A 23,922-nucleotide genomic window follows, 5' to 3' on the forward strand; every position below is an offset into this window, starting at 1 on the left:
GTTTTAATATAGGTTTTGAATATATTCACTCAAGGTACCTTAATTTATCTTAATAAGCATGGTAAATAAGAGGTAAGAAATTACCAATAACTAAATACTGTACCCACAATTTTGAATGGGTTGGGGCACCCGGTTTGTAAAAAAAAGCTCCCAAGTTTATTCACCTTCTTTTTTTAAAGTACTCAGCTCACTTTGAGGAGGTCCTGTAGTAGACAGGTCACCTGAGCTATATAAGTATTGCGCAGATATTTTTTTTTTATTTTTTTTTTATTTTTCTCTGTTTTTCCTTCCCTTTACTAGTTTTATCATAACATATTCCTGGTTATTTCCTTAAATAACATTCCCCCATCACCTGTACATCCTAATACCCTAACCACTCTAATCCAGCTCCGTACTCCAACCAGACCACTTTAGCTCTCCCATCCCAATACAATAAAGAGTCTCATTCCGTAATGACCGAACCACTTTGCAATACAGCAGACACTCTGCAAATTGCGACTCAAAACGTCAAGGGTTTCCTCTCAGCGGAAAAACGATCTATAGCTTTCCATGACTTTCATAAAAGAAAAATAGACATTATTATGATCCAAGAAACCCATTTTACAAAGAAGAAAGAACCCACACTCTCTAAAAGATACTTTGATCAACACTTTTGTAGCTCAGGCCCACATAAGAAAAACGGAGTAAGCATCTCCATTAGGCGTAAAACCCCCTTTGAACTCCTACAAAAGCACACAGATAAAGAGGGTAGGATATTGATCCTGGTTGGATTATGCTATGGCGCCCCAGTCACTCTAGCCAATATATATGCCCCAAATAAACCTACAACTCACTTTTACAAGGCTCTAGCTAATATACTACTAGATATTGCTAAGGGCCCGATTATACTTGGAGGTCACTTCAATTTCCCTATGAACCCTGCACTAGACACATCCACAAGGAAATCATACCTGCGTAACAACATCCTGAAAAACAATTGCGCAGCCCTTCAATCCATAAATCTTTTTGACACCTGGAGATTAACACATATAAACAAGAGAGACTACACCTTCTTCTCCCACCCACAACACTCTTACTCCAGGCTGGACATACTGTGCAATCAGGCACTTCTGTTGAACCTGATACATTCAAGAATAACCCACACTTCTTGGTCTGACCACAGTATGGTATCCACGACATTTAAATGGTCCAGCAAGACACGCAATACATTTAACTGGAGACTTAATGACTCTATACTTACTAATCAAGCAACTGTAGACGAAATTAAACTACTCTCAGAGGAATATTTCTCCCTAAATAAACCCGAAGACACGTCGTCCGCGAACAATTGGGAGGCATACAAATGTTATATACGGGGTATATTAATAAAACATAATGCTAAGCAGAAAAAATTACATGCAACCCAATTTTCCCTATTAACTAGTGAATTGACCACCCAGGAGGCACTACATAAAGCAGACCCAACGTCCGCCTTAAAACTCTCTAAAGTAACTGAAGCAAGTGAAAACCTTAACAAATTCCTTATACAAAAAGCTCATAGGAGAGCCTTGACCACCAAATCTAAATTTTTTGTGGAAAGTAATAAGGCAGGCCGTTTATTAGCCAGGTCACTCAAAAAGCAAAAATATTCTACTTTTATTAACTCTCTTAAACAAACTTCAGGAGAATATACATCTAAAAATGAGGAAATTACAAATTCATTTGTCTCCTATTATACAAATTTATATAACATAGAAAGCACTACAACACTAAATAAACAACCTAAAATAGAGGCATACTTAGAGGATGTAGATACCCCTTTGCTTACAGAGGAAGATAGGCGCCTGTTAGACTCACCTATAACAGTGTGGGAAATCATTTCAGTGATAAAGTCCTTACCTAATGGCAAATCACCTGGCCCAGATGGCCTTACTGCAAGATTTTATCAACTCCTACAAGAACAGATAAGTCCACACCTTTACTCGCTCTTTATAGGCATAGATCGGGGTAACACTCTCCCCAGCACCTTCTTAGAAGCATTGATTACGGTCGTCCCAAAGCCAGGTAAAATGAAAGATCTCGTAGGTAATTATAGACCAATATCACTTATTAACATAGATATTAAAATATATGCCAAAATCCTTGCAAATCGCATGACGACAATCCTGCCTAAACTAATCCACCCAGACCAAGTTGGCTTTATTAAAGGGCGAGAGGCAAAAGATAATACAATAAGATTGCTACACTCTTTACAGTATGCTCACAATAGCCACACCCCGTTAATCTTGCTTTCCACTGATGCGGAGAAAGCCTTCAACAGGGTGGACTGGCAATTCATGTGGAACACCCTGTCGAAGTTCGGCTTCTCTAAAACATTTATTACTAGAATACAAGCCCTATACAACAAACCCAGTGCAAAAGTCAAAATAAATAATGTTATCTCCCAGCCGTTCTCCATAGCAAACGGCACGCGGCAGGGTTGCCTGCTCTCGCCTTTGTTATTTGCCCTTACGGTAGAAATATTGGCGATACAAATCAGAAATAATCCAAATATTCAAGGCATCAAATTTGGTGAGATTGATTAGAAATGCCTTTTGTTCGCGGACGACGTGATCCTTACTTTGCAATCACCATCCACTACTTTACCCGCCCTAATTGAGACACTAGAGGGATACAAACAAATTTCCAATTTTTCTATTAATATGGGAAAATCTGGACTAATGCCAATTAACTTATCATCCCAGGAGATAAAGAGCATAGAACAACGAGTGAAATTCAGCATAACAGATAATCTTACATACTTAGGCGTGATAATCCCAAGAGACCCTAGCAAACTATTCTCCGATAACTTTCTCGCGCTCCAATTAAACATTAAGAGTTTGTTGGAATCTTGGCATAGACAGGGACATTTGTTATGGTTTGGTAGGGTTAACACAATAAAAATGATGATAATACGGGGGGGCGGAGCTAGCCGCAGAAGAAGCAAGTCGTGTTTCAATGAAGCTCCTGACATTAACTACTTAACTTCAACTAATATCCTCAAAATCTATCTCCAAATTTTGTTAATTTGTCTCTTAGAAGGAACAGTAGTGAACTCTGGACTGAGGAAACTTTAGAGAAGCTGAGATCTGAGTGAAGATCTACATCTTTACTAAGCATCAATCTTGCGACATTGCACATCTTAACCTAGAGAACCCGCCGTTAATGTGGCCTGACAGCAGTGAACTTTTCAGTGAACACTCTCATCTCTAACAATAATAACAGCGCTTAATTTAACCACCCAAACGGTTAACTTTACAAAGGGGCAGTTGATTTACATCAGAGTTGAACCCTAACCAAGATGGCGACAGCCTTATTCCTATTACAACAGTTAGGGGAAAAGATGGACGCCCACTTCCTTAACTTGCGTGAAGAACTCTTGCTGGAGCGGAACACTACCGGTGAGGAAGCTAAACCCTCCACAAGGCAATCTCAACATCTAGTTGAGCTATCAGCCACCCCCTCCTCCTTTCAATTGCAGGGGCCTGAGCATGACAACAACTTCACCCAAATAAGTATAGGCGCCCGCCTACCTACCACTCCAGAAGGAGACATCTTGTCCACAGGGAGCGCACCCATTCGAGCAGAGACACCAAATCCTGATTCCAGCAGCTGCAAGCATCTTGCAAGACCAGAGGCTTTTGTCACCTCCTCTGATTGCAATGATTCAGATATCTCCTCCTCAATCTTACCACCCGTCAGCAGCGAGACCGCAGACTGTGAGCGGAGATCGTCAGCATATCCCTCTTCAGAGGTTTATGGAAACACCCCACGGACAGCGCTCTCTTTCCCAAGTCACTTGATACCCCCAGTGGCACCAGTAAAGAGCCCGGTCAGACACCTAGCAGCGGTTAAGCTGGAAATGGTAAGGCTCCAGACCGCACCTATCTCATGCAAAGTCACGATCACAGCTAGGCTGCTTGCAACGGAGGTTCATTCACTTCTCCCGATTATATCACACAGCCTAGGCATCGGCTGAAGTAATAGAGGATCTTGTTAAGAATGGGTGACCACTCTCTGGGTCTCCTAGAGCTCTTTGCAGTCTACTTTATGAATGCAATCATTTATCTATGCTTCTGCAGACATGTGGGTTCCTACTCTAACATTATTAACATATAGCGTTGTACTCGTTTGATTTACAAGCTGGTTTTCAAACCTTAAAGCCCACCTTATAATGAACCGGAGACCAGACTCTCTCACTGGCTCACTGGACATATTTATTTATATTGTCTATTACATAACTCACATTGTGGTGGTCGGGTATAAGTTGATGCACTGTTGTATGGGTTCCCACTAGACTGCAGAGTATAAGCCATCTAAGCACATCTACTTCTTCTTTAACAATTATATATTTTACACTAACAGGAAAGGCCAGTAGTATGACAACAGTATGTCAGAAACCCTGACTGGCATTCTTTATTTATATATCTGATGGTGAAAATGTATTATCATTTTTGGCTGTAATGTTGATTAACCCACTTGTTGCTCCCACTTTAAATGTTTACAGAGGCGCTCTCTTTACCCCCCATACAGGAGCAGAAAGACTCCTTACACATTATTCTTAATATTAGCCTAGATCTCACTAATTTAGAGCATGAAGAAAGAGAGCTTACCCCTATAGTCAGCCCAATTTGTTCCTAGCAGTATTAGTTACTTAACATTAATCTTTCTAGCCTGATGTCCCTAGTTACACTACCTTCAGCCTAACGATTAGTCCAATAGTTTCAAGGCCCCTCATCTATATATAGGTGTAACGTAAAGTTTCATATTCACATCAGCCCAGTCCAGTCCCCTTATAGCTCCAAGAGATATTCTGACTACACAAGGGAAGCTCTGTTTATATATTTAGTTATTATTCCTCTGTTGTTTTCAAACTCTTTATCATATAGGCACGGAGCCGTGTGAATGTGTTATTTTATGAAGGTAAGAATATGATCAAATATTTCCTCAGAATGTTTCTGACCATCTCACTACAGTCCGTCCTGTTACTTGTATATTACCTACTGAGATAAAGATATGAGCTCTGACTTATCACCCCTTTCTCTCTCAGCATTAATAGGAGCTTTAAATCTTAGGGACCTTTCCTGAACTAAAACTCCCTTGCTCGGTGAACCTCTATCTCTCCTTACGGGGAACTCAGACGAGGATATATAATAATTCGACCTTTGATTAAATACGCTCCCTATGCAGGAACTTTGCTGTGCCTAAAATTTTGGCCCCCGCTGGGCCCCTCTTCTCCCTTTCCCGCAGGTACTTATGACCTGCGGGTCATACTCACTCCCCTTTTACCCACATTGCCTACAGCTGGCACTTGCCCCAGAAGAGGGGCTCATACAGCAAATTCTTGCATTATACATTTACTAATATTCCTCTCCATACATAATTTCATGGGTAAATATGTAATCGGAAAACAGGCCTCCCAATAGCCCAGCCCTACCACTAAATTGGCACTCTAGTTAGCTCCGCCCCTCATCCCTTTCATCCCATCCCCTTCTATCTCCCTTTTTTCTAATATGAGCGGCTCTTGTCCGCTGAACTCTTTCCTCTCTTTTCTAGACCACCCTGGTCTGACGTAACCCAAATAAACACTACCCCACACCTGTTTCTATCCTATTTACACAGATAAACCTATAAATTCTCTATACAGAAAGGTGTGGGCACCATATATCTGACATAAACTATAAAACTGAGGTTCCACTATTTTATACATAAACACATATTCTATTAATGACATCCCTACCTTATTTGGCTAATTACAACGATTCCATATATCTTTTGTAAGTTGTCATTACCTACCTTTCCATAAGAGGGTTATGATTGTGAGACATGGATGTACTTTTCATAGCTATTGTTTACGTCTACCTCCAAAGGCATATGGCATGTATCTCAAGACTTGCTACTTCCTTGCTTTATGAACATGTTTATATTATAGGGATATATTTCCCAGAAGTAAGCTATCTTTGTTAATGGATGAATATGTTATGTGATTCTTGTTATAACCTCAATAAAAAAGTTTATAAAAAAAAAAAAAAAATGATGATAATACCTAAATACTTATATCTCTTCCAAACACTGCCGATCGCCCTCTCAAATTCCTATCTCAAGACACAACAAAAGATGATCAATTCATTTATTTGGTCATACAAGCGCCCTAGAATCGCACAGCACACTCTGGCCTAGATTTGGAGTTCGGCGGTAAAAGGGCTGTTAACGCTCCGCGGGCTTTTTTCTGGCCGCACCATAAATTTAACTCTGGTATCGAGAGTTTAAACAAATGCTGCGTTAGGCTCCAAAAAAGGAGCGTAGAGCATTTTTACCGCAAATGCAACTCTCGATACCAGAGTTGCTTACGGACGCGGCCGGCCTCAAAAACGTGCTTGTGCACGATTCTCCCATAGGAAACAATGGGGCTGTTTGAGCTGAAAAAAAACCTGCAAAAAAGCAGCGTTCAGCTCCTAACGCAGCCCCATTGTTTCCTATGGGGAAACACTTCCTACGTCTGCACCTAACACTCTAACATGTACCCCGAGTCTAAACACCCCTAACCTTACACTTATTAACCCCTAATCTGCCGCCCCCGCTATCGCTGACACCTGCATATTTTTTTTAACCCCTAATCTGCCGCTCCGTAAACCGCCGCAACCTACGTTATCCCTATGTACCCCTAATCTGCTGCCCTAACATCGCCGACCCCTATATTATATTTATTAACCCCTAATCTGCCCCCCTCAACGTCGCCGACACCTGCCTACACTTATTAACTCCTAATCTGCCGAGCGGACCTGAGCGCTACTATAATAAAGTTATTAACCCCTAATCCGCCTCACTAACCCTATCATAAATAGTATTAACCCCTAATCTGCCCTCCCTAACATCGCCGACACCTACCTTCAATTATTAACCCCTAATCTGCCGAGCGGACCTCACCGCTATTCTAATAAATGTATTAACCCCTAAAGCTAAGTCTAACCCTAACCCTAACCCCCCCTAAGTTAAATATAATTTTAATCTAACGAAATAAATTAACTCTTATTAAATAACTTATTCCTATTTAAAGCTAAATACTTACCTGTAAAATAAATCCTAATATAGCTACAATATAAATTATAATTATATTATAGCTATTTTAGGATTTATATTTATTTTACAGGCAACTTTGTAATTATTTTAACCAGGTACAATAGCTATTAAATAGTTACCTAGTTAAAATAATAACAAATTTACCTGTAAAATAAATCCTAACCTAAGATATAATTAAACCTAACACTACCCTATCAATAAATTAATTAAATAAACTACCTACAATTAACCTAACACTACACTATCAATAAATTAATTAAACACAATTGCTACAAATAAATACAATTAAATAAACTAGCTAAAGTACAAAAAATAAAAAAGAACTAAGTTACAAAAAATAATAAAATATTTACAAACATAAGAAAAATATTACAACAATTTTAAACTAATTACACCTACTCTAAGCCCCCTAATAAAATAACAAAGCCCCCCAAAATAAAAAATTCCCTACCCTATTCTAAATTAAAAAAGTTACAAGCTCTTTTACCTTACCAGCCCTGAACAGGGCCCTTTGCGGGGCATGCCCCAAGGATTTCAGCTCTTTTGCCTGTAAAAAAAAACATACCATACCCCCCCCCAACATTACAACCCACCACCCACATACCCCTAATCTAACCCAAACCCCCCTTAAATAAACCTAACACTAAGCCCCTGAAGATCTTCCTACCTTGTCTTCACCATACCAGGTTCACCGATCCGTCCTGGCTCCAACATCTTCATCCAACCCAAGCGGGGGTTGGCGATCCATCATCCGGTGCTGAAGAGGTCCAGAAGAGGCTCCAAAGTCTTCCTCCTATCCGGCAAGAAGAGGACATCCGGACCGGCAAACATCTTCTCCAAGCGGCATCTTCAATCTTCTTCCATCCGGTGCGGAGCGGGTCCATCTTGAAGCAGGCGACGCGGATCCATCCTCTTCTTCCGTTGTCTCCCGACGAATGACGGTTCCTTTAAGGGACGTCATCCAAGATGGCGTCCCTCGAATTCTGATTGGCTGATAGGATTCTATCAGCCAATCGGAATTCAGGTAGGAATTTTCTGATTGGCTGATGGAATCAGCCAATCAGAATCAAGTTCAATCCGATTGGCTGATCCAATCAGCCAATCAGATTGAGCTTGCATTCTATTGGCTGATCGGAACAGCCAATAGAATGCGAGCTCAATCTGATTGGCTGATTGGATCAGCCAATCGGATTGAACTTGATTCTGATTGGCTGATTCCATCAGCCAATCAGAAAATTCCTACCTTAATTCCGATTGGCTGATAGAATCCTATCAGCCAATCGGAATTCGAGGGACGCCATCTTGGATGACGTCCCTTAAAGGAACCGTCATTCGCCGGGAGACAACGGAAGAAGAGGATGGATCCGCGTCGCCTGCTTCAAGATGGACCCGCTCCGCACCGGATGGAAGAAGATTGAAGATGCCGCTTGGAGAAGATGTTTGCCGGTCCGGATGTCCTCTTCTTGCCGGATAGGAGGAAGACTTTGGAGCCTCTTCTGGACCTCTTCAGCACCGGATGATGGATCGCCAACCCCCGCTTGGGTTGGATGAAGATGTTGGAGCCAGGACGGATCGGTGAACCTGGTATGGTGAAGACAAGGTAGGAAGATCTTCAGGGGCTTAGTGTTAGGTTTATTTAAGGGGGGTTTGGGTTAGATTAGGGGTATGTGGGTGGTGGGTTGTAATGTTGGGGGGGGTATGGTATGTTTTTTTTTACAGGCAAAAGAGCTGAAATCCTTGGGGCATGCCCCGCAAAGGGCCCTGTTCAGGGCTGGTAAGGTAAAAGAGCTTGTAACTTTTTTAATTTAGAATAGGGTAGGGAATTTTTTATTTTGGGGGGCTTTGTTATTTTATTAGGGGGCTTAGAGTAGGTGTAATTAGTTTAAAATTGTAATATTTTTCTTATGTTTGTAAATATTTTATTATTTTTTGTAACTTAGTTCTTTTTTATTTTTTGTACTTTAGCTAGTTTATTTAATTGTATTTATTTGTAGCAATTGTGTTTAATTAATTTATTGATAGTGTAGTGTTAGGTTAATTGTAGGTAGTTTATTTAATTAATTTATTGATAGGGTAGTGTTAGGTTTAATTATATCTTAGGTTAGGATTTATTTTACAGGTAAATTTGTTATTATTTTAACTAGGTAGCTATTAAATAGTTCTTAACTATTTAATAGCTATTGTACCTAGTTAAAATAAATACCAAGTTGCCTGTAAAATAAATATTAATCCTAAAATAGCTATAATATAATTATAATTTATATTGTAGCTATATTAGGGTTTATTTTACAGGTAAGTATTTAGCTTTAAATAGGAATCATTTATTTAATAAGAGTTAATTAATTTCGTTAGATTTAAATTATATTTAACTTAGGGGGGTGTTAGTGTTAGGGTTAGACTTAGCTTTAGGGGTTAATCAATTTATTAGAATAGCGGTGAGCTCCGGTCGTCAGATTAGGGGTTAATAATTGAAGTTAGGTGTCGGCGATGTTAGGGAGGGCAGATTAGGGGTTAATACTATTTATGATAGGGTTAGTGAGGCGGGTTAGGGGTTAATAACTTTATTATAGTAGCGCTCAGGTCCGCTCGGCAGATTAGGGGTTAATAAGTGTAGGCAGGTGTCGGCGACGTTGAGGGGGGCAGATTAGGGGTTAATAAATATAATATAGGGGTCGGCGGTGTTAGGGGTAGCAGATTAGGGGTACATAAGGATAACGTAGGTGGCGGCGCTTTGCGGTCGGAAGATTAGGGGTTAATTATTTTAAGTAGCTGGCGGCGACGTTGTGGGGGGCAGGTTAGGGGTTAATAAATGTAATACAGGGGTCGGCGGGGTTAGGGCAGCAGATTAGGGGTACATAAGTATAACGTAGGTGGCGGTCGGCAGATTAGGGGTTAAAAATTTAAATCGAGTGGCGGCGATGTGGGGGGAGCTCGGTTTAGGGGTACATAGGTAGTTTATGGGTGTTAGTGTACTTTAGGGTACAGTAGTTAAGAGCTTTATGAACCGGCGTTAGCCAGAAAGCTCTTAACTCCTGCTATTTTCAGGCGGCTGGAATTTTGTCGTTAGAGCTCTAACGCTCACTTCAGAAACGACTCTAAATACCAGCGTTAGAAAGATCCCATTGAAAAGATAGGATACGCAAATGGCGTAGGGGGATCTGCGGTATGGAAAAGTCGCGGCTGAAAAGTGAGCGTTAGACCCTTTAATCACTGACTCCAAATACCGGCGGTAGCCTAAAACCAGCGTTAGGAGCCTCTAACGCTGGTTTTGACGGCTACCGCCGAACTCCAAATCTAGGCCTCTATATCTTAGTAAGGAAGATGGTGGTCTCAATGTTCCCAATATAGCTAATTATTACAGAGCAACACACCTAGCAAGAATAGTCTCTTGGAATCACTCACCCCCCTCGAATTTATGGATACAGATAGAAAGCCAACTATCCCAGATTAAACATATGAGGGATCTACCCTGGCTACCCAAAGCCTCTAAACCTCATATACTGCAGCACAACGACTATGTCAGAGCCACGCTTGAGGAATGGGACTATGTTATTTCACATATACAAGGAGTATCAACTATGATCTCCCCTTTAACTCCATTGCTTGGTAACCACTTGTTTTTGAAACATAGCCTTTTTACTCACACAAGCACTAATAAGCTCCTACAAAACCTCCCATTATACCTAATCACAGACCCTCAGGGAATCAAGGATAGAATGTTGCTAAATAACGAACTAGGTTCCCCATTCCACAGCTGGTATGCATACCTGCAAATTAGACATGCTATAACCAACAGCCCACACAAGAAAGAACTGCTTAGACCACTAACTCCTTTTGAGCAGTTATGTGTTACCCCAGATATTATAAAAGCTAATCTCTCTATAATATATAAAATCCTTAGGAGTAAATTCCCTGAAAAACGCCCTACGTATTTGGTAAGATGGAGTGAGGAATTAGGAAATGATTTAGATTAGCATTGCTTCCGCATTACCCACTCTTCCTCTACCTCCCTGATTATGTCGGAGCTGAACTACAAAATTATAGCCCGATGGTATTTAACGCCACACCGTCTACGCGCTATATACCCGACCGCTTCTTCTAGCTGTTGGAGAAGATGTGGGGAGGTCGGGACCATGACACATATATGGTGGTCTTGCTCGAGCCTAGCCACATTTTGGCAACAAGTAACCCAAAACATAAACCAAACCCTGAATACAGAGATTATCCTTACTCCACACATTATTCTCCTCAACCAAGCACCAAAACTTTCCTGTGCCTACCGTAAGAAACTGTTTTTAATAATGATGACATGTGCCAAAAGGCTGATTCCCAGGTTATGGAAGACAAAAGAGACACCCACAATAGCCCAATGGGTATCAGAGGTTTACCATGTCCTACTACTGGAGAAAATGCACTACTGCTACCTAGGCAAACAAGAGATGATCACTAATATACTGTTCATATGGGAGCAAAGAAACTATAATACTATTTAAAACTGTAAAACATAATACTCCGTCTAACATTAAGTGGATAATCGAGTAATGTGGATTATAACTGGACTATCTTTCACTATATGAGGCATGAGACTTTCCCTATAGCTTTTACTGTCACAGATCTTTTGGAGTACGTTATAATATCTCTTCCCCCAAACTCTCTACCCTCCCCCCCGGTTAACCTAACCTAAATTGTTTATTTTTACATACTTATAACTGTTGCAACATTACTGTGAACTTTATATCACATTAAGTATTTGAATACCCTTAGAAAAATTGGGTCATTGATTGATTTATTGATTTATAGATGTCTGTTTAAATGACAACATAATTCTTCTGATGTCTTAAGAATATGTATTTTGTTGTAAAACCAATGTACCTAATAAAAAATATTTAAACATTAAAAAAAAAAAAAAATTGTGTGTGTATAAAATATGTGTGTGTGTGTAAAATGTGTGTGTGTATAAAATGTGTGTGTGTGTATAATGTGTGTGTATACAATGTGTGTGTGTGTGTATAAATGTGTGTGTGTATAAAATGTGTGTGTGTGTGTGTGTGTGTATAAAGTGTGTGTGTGTGTATAAAATGTGTGCGTGTGTTGTGTATGTACAATTGAAAATGTGTTAGCACTATTTCACTATTCGTTAAAAAAAATCATAATATAAAGTAATTCAGCCATTCACATTAAATTATTTTGCAGCCTTACATAAATTACAAAGTTTTTTTAATACACTGCATTGTTTTTTATTTTTTTAAATCATGTGTCTTTTATGCCATTATTTATTACCTTTATAATATATATCTAATTATTTTTTTTAATTACTTAACTATGAGGCATTTCATAAGGGCTGAGTTGTAGTACTTCGGCCATTAAGTCCTCCCCTACAGGCAAGTGAATGTTGCTGTTTATTTCTTCTGACCAGTATTTCATAAACGATAGACTATCTATGTCATTAAACCATGTCTGTGTCTGAATAGGATTTAATTTGTGTTACTAGTACTGTGTGAGATCCCTGCAACAGTAATCACTGCACATCCATGAATCCACAAGTGCAGACATCATCCTCAGAATTAGACATCAGCTGGGGGTGACTGCCACACTCAGATTAGTTATTGATGATTGATTTATATGTAAACTAATTTAGCTAAGATAGCAGCACAGTGTCTTGAGCCAGCCCTGTGGTGGGATATGGTGTGGGTTGTTATTCTGGTGCTAGGCTGGAGACAATCTGGGGACAGTCTACCAGCTGTGCAGCATACTATGCCTGGCCCCAACCAAAGGCCTGGAAAGAATAGCTGCTATTGCTTCCTGAATAGTGCCATGCAGGTGAGAGCAATACTAAGTTATTATCAACACCTGTGTGCATTTACATAACACCACCTATAGGAAAATACTTACCCGTGCATACTGACGTAGTACCTGATAAACCTACCAGTGTTTACTGAGCTAGCACTCAATATAGTTCCTACTGGTGTGTACTCCCTAGCACCAGACATATATACCCACCAGTATGTAGTTGTGCTTACATCACTGGTCTATATCATCACACCTACTCATTGTACCTACACCTTATTTGTACAGCTATAGCCCCTCTCAGTTATATGCCTACCTCAATTCCTTAAACAAACCAATGATCATATGTATTCACATTGATCCCTTGAACAGCAATTTATTAAAATACACTTCTTCTAAAACAAAACTAGCATTATAAAGACAGATATTTTATAGCAAGTAGCAACCAAGACTGCCTGCTATCTATAATTACTGCCAATGCTTTAATAAGAGGAGATCACCTTTTATATTCACTTAAACAAGTATTACAAGTATTATACTTGCCATGGTTGGTATACATTTTAAAAAAAATGGTAAGCGGGGGTGGGTGGTGGGGGGGTAGACCTCTTTGCCCTAAATGCCCGGGCCTTTTTTTGGTCCCAGTCCGGCCCTGAGGCTTGTCTTGGAACGAGTTGCCCTCCCTATTGCAGGAGGCCTTCAGGAGGTGGGGTTTACCAGATGTAGTAGTTCTTCATGTAGGGGGGAACGATTTGGACTCAATACCTGCCTTAGACCTTATCAGACGCATGGTCTCTGACGTGAAATGGATGTGTGCATGGCTGCATGGTGTCAAGGTGGGATGGTCTAATGTGGTCACACGACTGCATTGGAGGTTCATGGTCTCTCAAGGGCGGTTTACAATGTAAGGAAAAAAGTGAACAGAGAGTTGGGAAGAGTGGTCATGGCATTGTCGGGATTTATTGTTAGGCACGACAGCATTATGGCTGACAAGAAAGAACTATATCGCCCCGATGGAGTGCATTTGGCAGACGGAGGGTTGGATATATTCATAGCAGACATAAGGAGAGCATTGTTGGCTCAAGTTTAAAAAAAAAAAAAATGGGTTTGTCGATGCAAGGTTGTTTAACAATCTTGTGGATGATGGTCTGAAATTGTCAGTTGGGTTGGCGGCAAGAGTTACACTCAGTTTCTCTTGTGGCGGTCGGTCATAGCCCTGGAGCGAGAAGTCCGAATGATGAGTGACGGCCTTGGGGAAATGGGGAGAGGTGCCAGCCTAGGGGTTCCCCTCGTCAAAGTATGGCCGAAGAGCTCAACAAATTTACATCGATTCTATGCTAAGAAGCATCAGCAATCCATGTTATGCTGTAGGTACCGTATGGGGCTTTGACCGGCTGTTGGTAGGGGATAGTTAGATAGGGATATGTGCCGCCAAGAGTTATAGAACTTTTACAAAGTTCAAGTTAAAAGAGTTGCCTATGAAACTATCTAATAGTTTTGTTAAAGTTTTACGTTTTAATAAACGTGACCGTGACCGGTCTTTTCCCAACTCAGTTGTGTCTTTATTTGGAGGGTGGTAAGGTAAAAAAGAAGGATGTAATAGGAGGTTTATCCCTTATGACAGTGGAGGGCCCTCTAGTGGGGCTGTAACAAAATTAAGGGTTAACTGAGTAGAAGTCTGGAGTTTGCCAGGGATATTGTTGTTACTTTGTTGCAATCTGAGGGGTGGAGAGTGTGCTTACCTTTATAGGTCCATGTTGCAGTGGTCTCAGCCTCTTTTTCCTGCTTCCAGACTTCGAGAGGATTTTCCCGCCCGCCCGTCCCTGAGGAAGCAGAAGTTGGCGGCAAGGAGCTGAAGGTGGCATAGTGGTAGGGTATCTTCCCTGGCTTGGGTAGGTTTAGTTGAATCAGCTCTGTAAGCCCAGGCTTTAATTTAGTCCACCACCCTTAATTAGCGGGTTGTATGACAAGTTGGTAGGGGTCGCTCTTCTGGGTTTGTGGTGGTGCCTTAGCTGGCGGTCGGTCATAGCCCTGGAGCGAGCAGTCCGAATGATGAGTGACGGCCTTGGGGAAATGGGGAGGGGTGACACCCGCTAGGTGCCGGCCTAGGCGTTCCCCTCCTCAAAGTATGGCCGAAGAGCTCAACAAATTTACATCCATTCTATGCTAAGAAGCGTCAGCAATCCGTGCTACGCTGTAGGTACAGTATGGGGCTTTGACCGGCTGTTGGTAGGGGATAGTTAGATAGGGATATGTGCCGCCAAGAGTTATAGAACTTTTACAAAGTTCAAGTTAAAAGAGTTGCCTAGGAAACTATCTAATAGTTTTGTTAAAGTTTTACGTTCTAATAAACGTGACCGTGACCGGTCTTTTCCCAACTCCGTTGTTGTGTCTTTATTTGGAGGGTGGTAAGGTAAAACAGAAGGACGTAATAGGAGGTTTATCCCTTATGATATGTACATATTTTTAGTTTTACTGAGCTAATTAAAAAAGTGCTTTAAAAAACTTGGGTTTCTACATACTAAGGAACAGGTTTTCTTTTAAGGACTGTTTAATAAAAAAAAAATCTTTTTGACATTATATTTTTTTTGTATTTATTTACTTATTGTTTAATAAAGGTTAAAGGGACAGTATACACTCATTTTCATGTAACTGCATGTAATAGACACTACTATAAAGAATAAGATGCACAGATACTGATATAAAAATCCAGTATAAAACTGTTTAAAACTTACTTAGAAGCTCTCAGTTTAGCTCTGTTGAAAAGGTAGCTGGAAAGCCCACTGCAAGTGGGAAATAAGGCACTCCCCCTCCCCCTTCTTTTGCATATGAAAAGACCCTTTACATAAACAGGAGCAAGCTGGAGTAGGTATCTGACGGTATTCTCATAAAACTTTGGGGCTTGGTTAGGAGTCTGAAATTCAGAGCAATGTTATTTAAAAATAAACAAAACTATACATTTAAAAAAACAAAAACGTTATGGGCTATATAAATAGATCATCTACAAAACATTTATGCAAAGAAAAAAATAGTGTATAATGTCCCTTTAATAGTGATGGGTGTGTGTATGTGTCATTTACTCCATAATGACAATGGCACGTTTTCACAAACTCACATGTGAGTGCTTGTGTCTGCTAATACTGCCTGAGTGTGTGTGTGCCTATCTATCCCTACCTGTGTGTGTGTGTGTCTGCTATTACTGCCTGAATGTGTGTATGCCTATCTATCCCTGCCTGTGTGTGTGTATCTGCCTATTACTGCCTGAGTGTGTGTGAATGTGTATGCCTATCTATCCCTGCCTATGTGTGTATGCCTATCTATCTCTGCCTGTGTGTGCATGTCTCTGTCTATTACTGTCTGTGTGTGCATGTCTCTGTCTATTACTGACTGTGTGTGTGTATATGCCTATCTATCCCTGCCTGTGTGTGCATGTCTCTGTCTATTACTGACTGTGTGTGCATGTCTCTGTCTATTACTGTCGGGGTGTGAATGTCTTTGTCTATTACTGTCTGTGTGTGCATGTCTCTGTCTATTACTGCCTGTGAGTTCATGTGTCTGATTACTGTCTGTGTGTGCATGTCTCTGTCTATTACTGCCTGTGAGAGCATGTCTCTGTCTATTACTTTCTGTGAGTGCTTGTCTCTGTCTATTACTGTCAGTGTGTGCATGTGTCTGTCTATTACTGTCTGTGTGTGCATATTTCTGTCTATTACTGTCTGTGAGTGCATGTCTCTGTCTATTACTGTCTGTGAGTGCATGTCGCTGTCTATTACTGTCTGTGTGTGCATATCTCTGTTACTGCATGTGTGTGCATGTCTCTGTCTATTAAGCACACACAGGCAGTACATTGCTGCCTGTGTGTGCATGTCTCTGTATATTACTGCCTGTGAGTGCATGTCTCTGTCTATTACTGTCTGTGAGTGCATGTCTCTGTCTATTACTGTCTGTGAGTGCATGGCTCAGTCTATTACTGTCTGTGAGTGCATATCTCTGTCTATTACTGCCTGTGTGTGCATGTCTGTCTATTACTGCCTGTGTGTATAATATATTGAAAAATAAACAGCTATTACAGTTCTTTATCAAATTATTTATGTGCAAAAATCTTATAGACTTTAATAGTGAATTTTGTGAAAACAAATTGTTATAACTTTTCTAAATAATTGTAATAGACCCCTAAATATGTTACAAATACACCCAGTGACAATTCTTTAGAAAATCTTACCTGATGACTTTTTTGCAAAGTTCAACTTTAAAGTCTATTGGACGTAGATACATTTTGGATAATATCAATATATTTGGAAAAAACATTGTAGTAGAAAAAGGACATATGTAAAGGGATATGAAAGTCAAAATTAATCTTTCATAATTCAGGATACACAAAAAAATATTAAGACAATTCTATTATTCTTATTCTCTTGGTATCCATTGTTGAAAAGCATATGTACATATCCTTAGCAGCAGCAATGCACTACTAGGAGCTAACTGGTAGTTGGCCGCAACACATATTTGTCTCTTGTCATTTGCTCACCAGATGTGTTAAGCTAGGTCCCAGTAGTGCACTGCTGCTTTGTAGCTGACCTCTAAATGACAGAGTGACATGCAAGGTCTAGGAGGGGGACTTTAGAATCTGTGAGGGGGGCGCATTTTGGAATTTGTATGTATCTCAATATTAAAGTTCTTTGCAGGCTTTTCTTTTCTAACACCTGAGATCTCATATCTTTGAGCCCTTATAACTTATGTGCGCAATTTATTTATTTTTTAATAATTTTTATTAGACAGTGTTATTATGAGTGCAAGTGTACTTTGTAATGTTTTTTTATGTCTTTTGTGACACTTTTTATTTTCAGACAACTGTTAACAACAACTCTGAGATAGCGGTAAGGATTCTAGGGTAAATTGCAATTGAGCTAGCACAATCACAATTTTGCTCAACTCAACAATCGCAAAAACCATCACAGAATCATATGTGCTCCAATTGTAATCTAGCCCTTCATATTGAATATTTCAATATCGCACTTTAAGATAACTAAGTTTTCATGTGCGCTAAACCAACACCACGTTAGATCTATATTGTGAAACTCAAAGAAGTGTGTTACACATATTTTACATTCTTATGTCCTTCACATACAATTGATTTTTATTTTTAAATATATATTTTTATATATATATATATATATATATATGATAATGTAAATGTAACATATATATTAATATCTATATATCTATTGGAATATATATACAGTTATAGGTATATATATATATATATATATATATATATATATATATATATATTATAATTATTATTATTATACTTTATTTATGAAGCACCAACATATTCTGCAGCGCTTTCCATAGATACAATTCATTTAAATAAAAAAATATAAACTTGTAAGAGACAGGACAAAATTTACAAACACATACAGGAGGAATTGAGGGCCCTATTCCCGTGGGGACTTACAATCTAGAAGGGTAGAAGGTTGAGAAACAGGAGGTGAGGACTGCAAGATTGAGAAAGATGTTAATGCAGAGTTAGATGAGGGAAATGTTAGGTAAGTGAAATTAATTTATTATTGAGTTGGGTGGTAGGCTTCTCTAAACTGAAAAGTCTTCAGGGAGCATTTAAAGGAAGAAAGATTAGGGCAAAGCCTGATAGCACGAGGGAGAGTATTCCAGAGGGTAGGTTCTGCACGACAGAAGTCCTGCAGTCTAGCATGAGAGGAGGTTATAGTCGCGGATGCAAGGAGCAGGTCATTATTGGATCTTAGTGGGTGGGCTGGAATATACTTGTTTATTAGAGAGGATAGGTAGAGGGGAGCGGCGTTGGTGAGAGCTTTGTTTGTAAGGGTGAGAATTTTGAATTTAATTCTGCTGTGAATGGGGAGCCAATGAAGGGACTCGCAGAGAGTTGCAGCAGATACAGAGCTACGGGAAATGTGGATCAGCCTGGCTGAGTCATTTAGGATGGATTGAAGTGGGGAGAGGCGGGAAAGAGGAAAGCCAGCAAGTAGGTTATTGCAGTAGTCAAGTCGGGAAATAACAAGGGTGTGGATTATTTGCTTTGTGGTGTTAGCGCTCAGAAAAGAGCAAATCTTGGAAATATTGGGTAGATGGTTGCAGCAGGATGTAGAAAGTAATTGGATATGGGGGACGAAGGATAGATTGGAGTCAAGTGTAACTCCAAGGCAGCAGACTTGGGGCACTGGGGAAATGGTGATGCCGTCAACAGGGATAGAGAAGTCCGAAGTCGGCATAGAGCTTGAGGGGGGGATAAGAAGGAGCTCAGTCTTGGACATGTTAATCTTTCGGTGGTGAGAGGCCATCCAGGAAGAAATACCAGATAAGCAGTCGCTGACATGAGAAAGGACAGAGGGAGAGAGAGCAGGGGTGGATAGGTAGATCTGGGTATCATTAGCATAGAGGTGATATTTGAAGCCATAACTGTTCATAAGTTTACCCAGTGAAGAAGTATAGATGGAGAAGAGAAAAGGACCCCGAACAGATCCTTGAGGTACTCCAACAGACAGAGGCATAGGAGAGGAGGAGTCACCAGAAAATGACAAAGAAAGAGACCTGTGAGAAAGATAGGAGTGAATCCAGGAAAGAGCAGTGTCACAGAGGCCAAAAGAGCTAAGGGTCTGTAGGAGGAGGGGGTGGTCAACTGTGTCGAAGGCATCTGAGAGATCAAGTAGGATGAGTATAGGGTAGTGGCCAATATTTTTAGCAGAGAGAAGATCATTAGTAACCTTGGTAAGGGCAGTCTCAGTTGAGTGTTTGGGGCGGAATCCAGATTGCAGGGGTCAAGCAAAGAGTTGGTGGACAGGAAGTTGGTTAAGCATTGTAAACTAGTTTTTCAAGGAGTTTTGATGTTAGTGGAAGCAGTGATATGGGGTGGTAGCTTTCAGGAGAATTAGGGTTGAGGGAGGGTTTTTTGAGAATGGGAGTGACTTTTGCGTGTTTGAAAGAAGATGGTAATGAGCTGGTAGAGAGAGATAGGTTGAAGATGTGAGTAAGAGCAGGAGTGAGTGTGGAAGACAGGGAGGGTATTAGATGGGAAGGGATAGGGTCGAGCTGGCAGGTAGTGAGGCATGAGGAAGATAGTAAGGAAGAAACTTCATTCTCAGTGGCTGGATGCAGAGGGTGGCAGAGGGAGTAACTGGGCCTATTGTTGGAATATTGCAGGTTGGTGTTGGGATGTTGCTTCGGATAGTACATGTTTTGTTTAAAAAGTCGTCTGCCAGGTCTTGAGTACTAAAGACAGATCGGGGTGTGGAGCCAGTGGGTAGAGGAGAGAGTTTAAGGTGGAAAAGAGTTGTTTAGGGTTTGAGGAAAGAGTATATATGAGAGAAGAGAAGTAGGTTTGCTTGGCTAAGTGAAGGGCAGAGGCAGAAGTGTATGTACGAAGAATAAATTTAGTATGAATAGTGTATGAAATCAGGTTCAGAGTGAGCTTTCCTCCAGACATGCTCAGCAGTATGGGAGCATTTTTGCAAATAGCGTGTTTGATGAGCATGCCAGGGCTATAACTGATGGCGTGATGTTTTGCACAGTTGGGGAGGGGCAAGTGTGTCTAATGCAGAGGAGAGAGTTTTGTTATAGTGGGCTGTTACGAGATCAGGGCAGATTATAGTGGAAGTGTGAGGGAGGAGATCTTGAATGATTTTTGAAAATTGGAGCGGATCCACAGCATGTATATTTCTACAGTTGAGGGGGCGGGATGGAGAAGTGGGTTTTGCTGTTGCAATAATATTATAGGTGACCAGGTGATGGTCTAAAATGGGAAAAGGGTGACAGGTGGTGTCAGATATAGAGCAGAGGTGGGAAAATACCAGGTAGATGGAGTGTTTATCACATTGAGGAATAGGGTGGATTGTGAGAGACTGAAGGAGGATGTGAGTGAAAGAAGTTTAGAGGCAGCAGGGGCAGTTGGGTTGTCAATGTGAATGTTGAAGTCTCCAAGAATTAGGGTTGGCATATTTGAACAGAGAAAATGAGGAAGCCTGGCGGCAAAGTTGTCAAGGAAATTGGAGGTTGGTGTCAGGGTTTATTCCCTGTTGTGTTTGCCATGTGCTGCTGGCAGCCATTTTACTCACCTCTCTTCCTGACTATGGTGCATTGTGGGGGATGCTGCTCATTTCTTGCACTTCCTTTTATGGCCAGACTGGTGTGCATCATCCATGTGAGACAGGATGCAGTCTCAGAATTGTGATGTCATCAATTATTATTTAAAGGGCCTCTGTTCAGTATGCTTTGCCTTTGCATTGTCTCAGACCTGTTTGTGAGAGTTCCTGTGTATTACCTGGCTGCCTTACGTCCTTCCTGGTTCCTAATCCCTGGCTTGTTCATGACTCTGCTGTTTTCCTTGTTCCTGATTCCGGCTCGTCTGACTATTCGCTTTGGCTCCTGACTCGGCTCGTCTGACTACCAGCTCTGGTTTTGACTCCTGGCTTGTTATTTGACTTGTGGATTTTTTATTATTTTTGATATTAATAAAGGTGTGATTATTTTTGCACTTCTCGTCTCAGTCTTATTCCTGGCATCCTGACATTACGCAAAGGCCATGAATCCTGATGGTGCTAATAATCCACCTATACCTGCCATAATTTCCCGGATGGATGAACTGGATCACCGCTTGGATCAATTTGCACTAGCCCTGCAAACCCTGCTGACTCACACTGCACATTTGGACCAAAGTGTCCCGCAAGTTATGGCTGCTCCTGTTTCCACTGCTGCACCTATACCTACCAGGAGCATGTCCGGTTCTGCACCTCTACCTCAGCGATATGGAGGTGATCCTATTCAGTGCAGAGGGTTTTTCAACCAGGTGGGCATTTACTTTGAGATGTTACCTCAGGCTTTTCCCTCTGACAGAGCTAAGGTGGGATTTCTCATCTCGTTACTCTCTGACACAGCTCTTGCCTGGGCTAATCCCTTGTGGGAGACTAATAAAAATGTGATTTCAAATTACCCTGAATTTGTGGCCTCCTTTCGAAGGGTTTTTGATGTTCCGGCTCGCTCCTCCTCTGCTGCTAAATGACTCATGTCTATTCAGCAAGGTACAAGATCTGTTGCTCAGTATGCTATTGAGTTCCATACGCTTGCCGCAGAGGTAGGTTGGAACAATGAAGCCCTTGTTGCTGCCTTCTTTCATGGGCTCTCTGATGCGATTAAAGATGAAGTTGCTGCCAGAGATTTACCAGAGGATCTCGAGGCATTGGTGTCTTTTTTTATCCTAATTGACATCAGACTCAGAGAGAGGCCCTCTTTCAAGGAGCGCTTGCAGAAGCCTCCTGTTCCGTTGTCTCCTACATGTTCATTCCCACCCATGCCTCCCTCTCCTCCCATGCCTCCTGGTCCTGAGTCACCAGGTACTGCGGAGCCAATGCAGCTGGGATTCACGCATCTCTCCACGGCAGAGAGGGCCTTTAGGAGGAGGGAGGGGCTCTGCCTCTATTGTGAGTTACAGGGCCACCTTTTGAAGTCTTGTCCTACACTGCCGGGAAACGCTCACACCTAAGGTCCTGTTAGGGGCAGACCTTGGGTGGTTTATCCTCGTCCCTTGAAATGCTTAAGGAGAAACCTTTGGTCATGGTTGTCCTTTCCTGGGTGGAATCCTCCATAGTCACTCAGACTCTTGTTGGCTCCGGTGCTGCGGGCTATTTCATTGACAGTGCTTTTGTATCAAAGCACTCCATTCCTGTTTTGCCTCGGTCCATTCCACTTGCTATTGAGGCCATTGATGGCAGGCCCCTTCAGCCCGCAGTCGTTACTCAAGAAACTGCTCCGTTGTCCATGGCTGTTGGGGCTCTCCATTTTGAAACCCTCCAGTTCCAGGTGATAAATTCTCCGCATTTTCCGGTTGTTCTGGGTTATCCCTGGCTCCAAAAGCACAATCCCAGTCTTGACTGGTGCAGGTCCAAATTTTTGTTGTGGTTCCCGCAATGTATTTCCACTTGTCTTCGGAAACCAGTTAAAGTCTTGTGCACTTCTTCAGTATCTCAATTGCCAGAGGAGTACCGAGAGTTCCTTGACATTTTTGACAAGGTGCGTGCCGGTACGTTGCCTCCTCACTGGTCTTACGATTGTGCCATAGACCTGCAACCCGGAGCCATTCCTCTTTGGGGCCGGGTGTACCCTCTGTTTGTTGCAGAGAATTGTGCTATGGAGGAGTGTGTTGCCGATGCTCTGCCGCAGGGGATCATCCACAAATCCTGCTCTCCTGCAGGGGCTGGCTTCTTCTTTGTGAAGAAAAAGGGTGGCGAGTTAAGACCATGTATCGATTATAGGGGTCTTAATCGTCTTACCATTAAGAATGCTTACCCGATTCCGCTTATTACGGAACTCTTTGACCACCTCAAGGGAGCTACGGTCTTTACTAAACTTGATTTGAGAGGAGCGTACAATCTCATTAGGATTAAGGAGGGCCACAAATGGAAAACAGCAATTAACACCAGGAGCAGGCATTATGAGTATCTTGTAATGCCCTTTGGCCTATGTAATGCTCTTGCTGTTTTTCAGGAATTTATTAATGATGTCCTACGAGATATGTTGCAACAGTGTGTTGTGGTGTACTTAGATGACATCCTCATACTTGAGGCTCATCGTTCTGATTTTACATGGGTTCTTCAGAGACTACGTGAGAATGGCCAGTTTTGTAAACTCGAGAAATATGAGTTCCATCAGACTCAAGTAACCTTCCTAGGTTATGTTATCTCCGTTGCAGGGTTCTCCATGGATCCTGACAAGTTATCTGCAGTTCTGCAGTGGCCTCGCCCAGTTGGTCTTCAGGCTATTCAACGTTTTTTGGGGTTCGCCAATTACTATAGAAAGTTTATTAAAAACTTTTCTTCCTTGATCAAATGTATCACAGACATGACCCGTAAAGAGAATGATCCACTCCATTTGTCACCTACTGCCATTAAGGCATTTGATAGTCTTAAGACTGCCTTTGCTGCTGCTCCAGTTCTGGCTCATCCTAACCCTGTCCTGCCTTTTGTTCTTGAGGTCGATGCGTCTGAGACTGGAGTAGGTGCCCTCTTGTCT

The sequence above is a fragment of the Bombina bombina genome, chromosome 6 (assembly GCF_027579735.1).
Source record: "Bombina bombina isolate aBomBom1 chromosome 6, aBomBom1.pri, whole genome shotgun sequence".
In the NCBI taxonomy this organism is placed as follows: Eukaryota; Metazoa; Chordata; class Amphibia; order Anura; family Bombinatoridae; genus Bombina; species Bombina bombina.